Genomic DNA, 7,879 nt, shown 5'->3' on the forward strand with positions numbered 1-7,879 from the left:
TAAATACTTTAAAAGGGAAACTGAGTCAAGATACTGTAAATGTGATTGGTGCCACAGAGGTAAGTGAAACAAGGCCTTTCAACCTTTAAAATTTAAGTTGGAAAAATACTGGGTGACTTACCAATTCCTCTATATGCCAAACTCCCCCAAACCGTTGTTGTAAGGCGCGGATTGACTCCACAACTCAAATAGTTATGAAGTAGGTATGTGTTTATTCCAGCTGGGGTGCATGGGGGGTGTGGCTAGCACAGTTTTTTCCCATGAGAAATTTTCTTGTGTTTTATAAATAAAGATAAAGTTTGGATGTTGTTGGAACAGTGTCCCAGAACTTGGACAGTGCAGGCCTGGCCAATCAGGCCTGGGGGAAGGCTTCTGACTGACCAATCTGGGTGACTTTTGAGAACTCTATATATGTGATGAAATCAAAACAATAAAGGTCATTCCTTCTTGCCACTGAGAACTGGTGCCTTCATTACTCTGCTAGCTGCTCAACAGCGACAGGGGGGTAGCCCCTCCAAAGGCATGCCCACTGTCAGCAGCACTTCACTAGGTTTATATTAGGTTACAGGTTACGTATGCATAAAGTTACACAAAGCCCTTATATATATTCATTACCTATCCCCGCTTCGTATTATAATGAGTTCAAAGTTCATTTAAATATGTGCGCGCAAACGCAGTGTCACAGATTAATTGTGGGCGAGGGTCCCGAATGATTAATGAGGGTGAAGTCCGTAGTCTTCCTCAGGATGAACCCTTCACCCTGTTCCTTTGTGCATGCTCCCTTGGTTCTTGGTCCAAGTCCAAGCCTTAGAACCAACTTGTATTAGTTCTGGGGTCTGAGGGCAGGATGTTCAGTCACACTCAGTAGTTTTACTCAATTATTTGGCTCTCTTCTCTCTATCCTCCCCGATACTAGGTAGGCACAAAATCATTAAGCGAATAATAAATTGTCTTCAGCAAGCAAATCTTAGTAAATCATTATCCAATCTCTGGCCTTCTAAATCAGTTCAAAATTATTATTATTATTATCCAGCTTCTAGTTCTCTTAATAATTTCTAGCTCACCCTAAATCAGTCCCCCCTTTTCTATAAAATTAGTAAATTCTTTTACTAGTAAATGGATTCTTCTTCTAGCAAGCTTCTGCGATAAGTATCTCTCAATGCCTTACCATGTACATTCGATAAAGTGGTTAAAATGGATAGCTTCTTTAACATCCTACAATTCCAAACAAATAACAGAACAGATAACACAAGACTAATACCTACCAAAATTAGTAAAACAATTATGGGGTGACATAATGTATTAAAGATACCAGTTGCAGTGGGTGACCATCCAAAAAGCATATCCCACCAGTGGTGATCCGCATCCTGTCTTGCTCTTTGTAAGACTGCTTATTTCCTCTGCATCATGGTGAATGGCTATTAAAGTTTTCTTTCCACTTTTTTGAATTCCTTTTAGGATGTTAATTAAGTCTTGATGTTCTACCAATTGTCTTACCAGCGTAAGGTTCATCCCAATAGCTGTTGATGATAATTCATGATACATTGTGTAATTGAACTTTATCAATTGATGAGATACAACTGGTGCCAAATACAAAAAGTCACACCCAATGATCTTCACAAAATTACAAATACAAAAATTAGAATGATTCTTAACATCCAAAGTAACGTTGTCATTATCTATTTTTATAGAAACACACATTCTTAAGCAAACACAGCCCTGACCAATATATACAAGTACTGTTTTCTGACTAGTATCCGGGTGAATTTCAAAGTGGCAAATGCTTTGCTCAACATCTAAACATATATCTTTGGCATTAATTGTGTTATTCTCACAAATAAACCCTTGTTGTTCTCGTGTAATGCATGATTCTAAATTTACAGTTTGCCATTTCTTATCAACCATCTGGGCCCATGCTCTGTGTTCAGAAGGGTAAAGCACTGCTCCATCGTGGTTTAATCCTAAAGGAACAATGGGGTGTATTACATAAATTGTGGCATTGTGTTTAGTAAGTACAAAGGCTGTAGCTGTGTTAGTAATTGGGTTATAGGTGATGTCGCTGTTGAGCTGCTAGCAGAGAAGTAGAAACCCAGGTTCTCAGGCAAGAAAAGAAGGAAGTTTTTATTTTGCTTTCCATATATATAGACTTTTCACAGGTCACCCAGATTGGTCAGTCAAAAACCTCCCCCTAGGCCTAATTGGCCAGGCCTGAACTGCCCAATTCTTTAGACCCTGTTTGCAAAAACATCCAAACTTTATCTTTGTTTATAAAGCACATCAAAATGTTCTCACGAGAAGGACCTGTGCTAGTCACAAGGTGAAGTTTACTAAAGTCCACACAGATTGGAGCTTCTTTTCCAGTTTAGTGGCATTATCCCAAACAGCTTTTTGTACTTCAAGAGGGAAAACACCTTCATTTCCATCCCTTATAATTAAAGAGACTGCTGATTGCATCCATAATTGTGCTTGTATGCAACTAAAAGCAAGGGATACATTATTTTGAACTGCTCCAAGTGCATCCATTAATTATTTATGATCCTGATTGTTAGCCTTTGCAAGATCTTGGAAGTACTTTTGAAATTTGCCACTGACCATTTCCTAACGCTAGTAAAGATGATTGTAAAGGTTGTTTTAGTCTTGTTAGGTCACCGGTTGTGGTGGCCAATTTATTCATTAGTATCTCTGAATCAATCTCATTTAAAACACCCAATCCTGTTCCTAATACTCCAGTTAAATCTCTTCGTGTTCTGCTCCTGAAAAGTTCTTGCCTCTGTAACCATGTTGTCCAACCTTTGAAAGATGTCTTTAAAAGAGAAGAACAAGCCGGTTGAATTCCAGAAACATTAATTTGCATCAGTAATTCTACACGCTTAAGAGACCATTCTGGGTTAAACAACAATTGCTGTTGGCCTGTGTTTCTTATCACATATGGACCAACTTCGTAAATTTTTGGTTGAAGTGTTAGTTTAGGAGGAATAGGAGTGTTAATTTGGGAGGACTCTTGTTTTGGTCTAGCTACCACATTCATTTTAAATTTCTGAGTTAATCCTAATAGTGTTGGTTGAGTAGGTTTAGATGTCCACTGACCCACTACATAAAAAGGATGAACCATTGTCCTAGGTTGCAATATAGATGTAGTTAAGTATTCTATTACCACCAGCTGTGGGCCGTTAGCTGCTATCACCTGCTAATGACCCACTCTGGATGACAGGCAATGGGCCATCAGGGACCCACCGTGTGACTCATGGACTTATCTCATCCCATTGTGGGATGCTCTGCCCAGGAGGGAGGAACCAGGTGTTCCCACCTGGATATAAGCTGGCCTTGGAACTGCCTGAGCGAGCCCTGTCTACTGGGTTCCCAGAGGACCAGAGCTACCACTGGATCTTCAGCTGGAGACTAGACCTTCACAGGATCACCGCTTCAACTGGACTACTTCAGTTGGACTGCTACTACCACCCTAACAGGGTGTTAGGTTGTATCTGACTTTGTCAGTGCTTTTCCTTGTATTATTTCACTTATTTTTAATTTCACTCTTGACGTGTGATCTCCCACTGGTTTGTTTTCAAACCAATACAACCATAGTAAGATTAAACCAGCAGTCACTTTGCTCTTCCTTGCAAGACTTTGTAATTTTGACATTAATGTCGCTTGGGTCACCGGAAGTCTTGTTACTAGTGAATTTCTGGCAACAACACAAGGAAAACACACCTTGTTTAACACAATCCCAATCCTCAGTAGGGCATAGTTCTTTTGAAATGCCAGAGTGAATTTTAGATGCCAGATTGAAATCCAAAAAATGGCCAAAAACTGTAATAGAAGAAGCTTTTTCATATTGAAAACCAGGTTCTATTTTCCTGCATCCCACCTGGATTTTTTCATTAATGATACCAGGTAGGGTCATGATCCACTCATCTCAATTCCAAACCTATTCAGGTGGGTGGTAAATTTCATCACCATGCATTACAATCATAGCCAAATCCAGACGGCTGTCTGTAGGGTAGTTTCCCTGAAAGCTGGAATGCCCTATGAGGGCTTGTGACCAAGGCCATTCAGCATTGCCCTAGCTAAAAGTACCTCCTTTTCCTTGAAGTATGGTTATAATTGTGAGAACACCAATGAGAGTAACTTTTCTAATTACATTCATTTTACCCGGGTAAATTTCAATTTCAGTTCATTATCATTAGAAGCCACTTTCCAAGGGGTCTCTGGAGCCTTCTTCACTCGAGTATGATGAATCCAGGCATTCTGTTCTTTGATTTTGATCACAGTGAAAGTGGTAAGGAGTACTTGAAATGGTCCTTCCCACTGTGGCTCTAAAGTTTTCTTTGTAAGAGACTTAACATAAGCATAATCTCCATATAGGCGGTCAATGTTTCCTCCCCAACTTGGGTGGATAGTCCTTTCTGTACTCCGTATGGTCTCCCATAGAGCATTTCAAAAGGACTTAATTTTTCTTTGGTTCTGGGTTTAGTTCAGATTCATAATAATGCAAGTGGAAGAGATTGGGGCCAGGGTAAATTAGCTTCTTGCCCCAATCTTACAATTTGCTGTTTGATTAGGTGGTTCATTTTTTCCACCTGACCACTTGACTGCGGGTGGTATGGGGTGTGAAGCTCCCAATCTACGCCTAAATGATGGCTAACTTGTACCACCTTTGAAATGAAATGTGGTCCTCTATCTGAGGACATTGTGGCTGGAACTCCGAAGCGTGGTATTATTTCTTGTAGCAATACCTTGGTTACCTCCTGGGCTTTGACAGTTCTAGTGGGAAAGGCTTCTGGCCATCCTGAAAAGGTATCTGTTAATACCAACAAGTACCAATACCCCCCTTTTCTTGGGAGTTCCGAAAAATCAATTTCCCACTGCTGTCCAGGCCCATTCCCTTTCCCAATCTGGCCAATTTTGGTTTGGGGATATTTTTAGGGCTAGTCTGGAGGCAAAGGTCACACTGTCGGGTTACCTGTGTGATGGTAGCATATAAATTTCTGGCAATAATTTTTTCAATTAAATATTTGTGTAGGGCATCTATTCCCCAATGTGTCTTTTGATGTTCTTTGTGGCTAGCACAGACCTTTCCCGTGAGAATTCTTTTCTCTCTTCTTCCTGTGTTTTATAAACAAAGATAAAGTTTGGATGTTATTAAAAACAGTTTCTCAAGATATGGACAGTTCAGGCCTGGCCAATCAGGCCTATGGGGAGGCTTCAAACTGACCAATCTGGGTGACCTTTGAAAAGTCTATATAAGTTGGAATTAAATAATAAAACCTTCTTCTTGATGCCACACTTTGAACCTGGACCTTCTTTCTCTGCTAGCGGCTCAATAGCGACAGTTCTTTCCTTACTAATGCTCACACTAAATGAGAGGGAATGACCAACCTCCCCTGCGCAGTAATAGCTCAACCCTCTTCATTATATGACCCATTCTGATCTTCAATTAGTTTTCTGTCCTCTTTATTATAGGTTGGCTTACCTTCTAGGGAGATTTGGTCATCTGGAATTAAAGCCCCTTCAGTTGCCACCTCACCTTTCGCTGCTTCTTTTGCCTCTCTGTCCGCCAGATCATCTCCTTCTTCCAATTCTGCGCTCACTTTCTGGTGTGCCTTAATGTGCATGATTGCTACCTTTTCAGGTAGCTGGACTGCTTCCAAAAGCTGGGTTATCTCTTGTGCATGTTTAATGTTTTTCCTTGTGAGTTCAACAGTCTCCTTTCTTTCCAAATGGCTCCGTGCGCATGTACAACTCCAAATGCATACTTTGATTCTGTATAAATGTTTATCTTTTTTCCTTTTGCTATTTCCAAAGCATGGGTTAAAGCAATTATTTCACCTTTCTAAGCAGAAGTGTTTATTGGTAGGGGTCCAGATTCTATTACCTTCTTGCTGGTGGTGACTGCATACCCTGCATGTCACTTTCCACTGATGACGTAGCTGCTCCCATCGGTAAACCAGGTCTCTGCATCATCCAAAGGTGTATCCTTCAGATCTGGACGGCTGGAGTATGTGGCTTCAATAGTTTCCAGGCAGTCGTGGTGCACCTGCTCACCGTTGTTCCCACTGAGGAAAGAAGCTGGGTTGACAATGTTCGTGACCACTATTTCCACATTGTCCTGCTCCACCATGATGGCTTGGTATTTCAGGAACCTCTGTGGGGAAAGCCAGTGTCCGCCTTTCACTTCCAGCACTGCAGACACTGTATGGGACACTAACACAGTCATTTTCTGGCCCAAGGTAAACTTGAGTGCCTCTTGGATGTTTAGCACGACTGCTGTGACAGCCCTGAGGCACCCGGGTCACCCTTTGGCTGCTGCATCTAGTTGCTTAGAGAAATAAGCAACTGCCTGTCAATATGGGCCCAGGTCTTGTGCTAGTATTCCCAGGGCAATCCCCTGTTTCTCATGAGAAAACAGAAAAAATAGTTTACTCACGTCTGGAAGGCCCAAAGCTGGAGCTGACATCAGGGCATTCTTCAGTTGTTTGAAGGCCCTCGTGGCCTCCTTCGTCCACTGAAAATCTCTGCTTTCCTTTTTGATGAGCTCATACAAAGGTTTTACAGGGACTCCATAACTAAGGATCCAAAGCCTACGCCATCCCGTCATCCCCATCAAAGTCCGTAGTTCCTTTACAGTTCGGGGTTTTGGGGTTTGGCAAATGGCCTCTTTCCGGTCTTGTCCCAAAGTTCGCTGCCCAGCACTGATTTCATAGCCCAAATAAATTACTTTTGGTTTTACTACTTGAGGTTTTTTCTTGGACACCCTGTACCCTTGGAGCCCCAGGAAATTTATTAAACTTACTGTCCAGAGTACACAGGCTTCTTCTGTCTGGGTAGCTATTAAGATGTCATCAACATATTGCAATAGCTTCCCTTCTTCAGAGGGGGCTTCCCAGGATTCCAGGTCTTTTGCTAGTTGATCCCCGAATAGGGTGGGACTGTTCTTGAATCCTTGAGGCAACAACGTCCAAGGGAGCTGAGTTTTGCGTCCGTTTTTGGGATTTTCCCATTCGAATGCGAATATTTTCTGGCTGGCTTCATGGAGAGGGAGGCAAAAGAAAGCATCTTTCAAATCTAAAACAGTGAACCAGGTTAGTTCAGGTGTTAGCTCAGTTAGTAGTGTGTAGGGGTTTGACACCACAGGATAGAGGTCCTCAGTTATTTTGTTTACTGCCCTTAAATCTTGTACCCCCCGATATGACCCATCAGGTTTGCGGACTGGTAAAATGGGGGTGTTGAAATCAGATTTGCACTCTCTCAATAGCCCTAGCTGTAAAAAGTTTTCAATCACTGGGCTAATTCCTTCCTTGTCTTCTTTCTTAAGGGGGTATTTTTTAACTCTGACTGGTTGTTTCCCTTCTTTCAACTTAATTTGTATCAGGGGTGCATTTTTAGCTCTTCCAGGTACGTTTGTTGCCCATACCCCAGGGAACACTTGATTCATAATTTTTTCACTAATTTCTCCCTCAGCCTCTGTGGTTGTTAGCATTAAACTTAATACCTCAACATATTGTTGATCATTTACCTCCAGAGTAATTTCCCCATCTTTGAATGAAATGGTTGCTTGTAACTGTTCCAACAGATCTCTGCCAAAAAGGGCTTTTGGAGATCTGGGCATGTACAAAAACTTGTGAATATCCCATTGCTTTCCCAGTTTATACTTTAAAGGTTTGCAAAAATACGCTTTTTCAGATTGGCCAGTTGGCCCTTGAACCATGATATAATCATCCCCTACCGGCATTAAAGCTTTATTTAAAACCGAATATGTTGCCCCCATATCCACCAAAAATTTTATTTTTTTTCTTTTTCCCCTAGCTTCATTACAACCAGTGGGTCTGCTAGGGTGGAGTCCTCCGGTCTTCTTCAGTCTTCTTTCACGTGTGTGACG

General features: G+C 41.5%; 2 pseudogenes; both read right to left on the reverse strand.

Annotated features, from left to right (window-relative positions):
* Nucleotides 1-835: 835 nt before the first annotated feature.
* LOC146425709 (uncharacterized) lies at nt 836-2,042 on the reverse strand (annotated as a pseudogene).
* Nucleotides 2,043-2,310: 268 nt separating this feature from the next.
* On the reverse strand, nt 2,311-5,566 carry LOC146425710 (uncharacterized; annotated as a pseudogene).
* Nucleotides 5,567-7,879: the final 2,313 nt, after the last annotated feature.

The sequence above is a fragment of the Lichenostomus cassidix genome, chromosome W, assembly GCF_008360975.1.
Source record: "Lichenostomus cassidix isolate B80296 chromosome W, HeHo_3.0, whole genome shotgun sequence".
Lineage (NCBI taxonomy): Eukaryota > Metazoa > Chordata > Aves > Passeriformes > Meliphagidae > Lichenostomus > Lichenostomus cassidix.